Raw genomic sequence first — 927 nt, 5'->3', positions numbered from 1 at the left:
GTTGCTTGTATGCGAAGTTTGTATTCGTAGGTTTTGATGAATGACAAACCAACAAACGACATGAAAGACAAACCAACAAACAACTTTAATGAACAAGCATGTTGAAAGATCAACCAACATTCAACGTTGAGGAATGAAGAGTTGAAAGCAACACAACAACAACAAGAAACTCAAGTCCACAACATTTGAAGACAAGTATAGTGTCTTAGGACTTAGGTAACTTCTTGTTAAGAACCAATTGCTAAATCTCTCAACACACACTCACAAAATGTTTTGATACACATCTTGCAATTCGATGCTAGCCAAATGGTATGGTTTAAAACTTGTTTTCAAAGGTACAAAAAGCGTAGGAATTGACTCCAACAAGTTTGAGATAAATCCTAAGTATTTTGAAGTGATTTTAAGCCATTCTTTAAGGTTTGCATCGATGCAAAGCATGCAACGACTTGTTGCATCGATGCAAAGATGTTTGCATCGATGCAACCTAGCTGAAAATTCAAATTTCAGCTTCAAAGACACATTTGCATCGATGCAAAGTGTTATGCATCGATGCAAATGATTCAAAAACATAAAAAATGGCTAGTTTTGACAAAAAGGCTCCATCCCACTAACTCCCCAACGTTTCTAAGGTTTGGGGAATCTATAAATGGATGGATTGAAGCCTTATTTCACAATGAGTATTTGCAAACTATCTTGTTCATATTCTTTCATTCTACACATTTTTTAAGGTGTTATAATACACAATTTGAGAGAGCAATATTAATTGGTTCAATAGTGCTAAACTTGTAATCATACACTCTTCTAGAGAGTACTCATTTCATCTCAACAATTCTTTGAGAATTGTTCTCTTGTACACTTTGTAAATTGGAGTGTGATCTCCAAGGTTGAGTCAAGAGTTATAAACACTATAGTCGGTGAGGATACCAA

This window comes from Arachis duranensis, chromosome 1, assembly GCF_000817695.3.
Source record: "Arachis duranensis cultivar V14167 chromosome 1, aradu.V14167.gnm2.J7QH, whole genome shotgun sequence".
Classification (NCBI taxonomy): Eukaryota; Viridiplantae; Streptophyta; class Magnoliopsida; order Fabales; family Fabaceae; genus Arachis; species Arachis duranensis.
Note: the sequence above shows the minus strand (reverse complement) of the source record.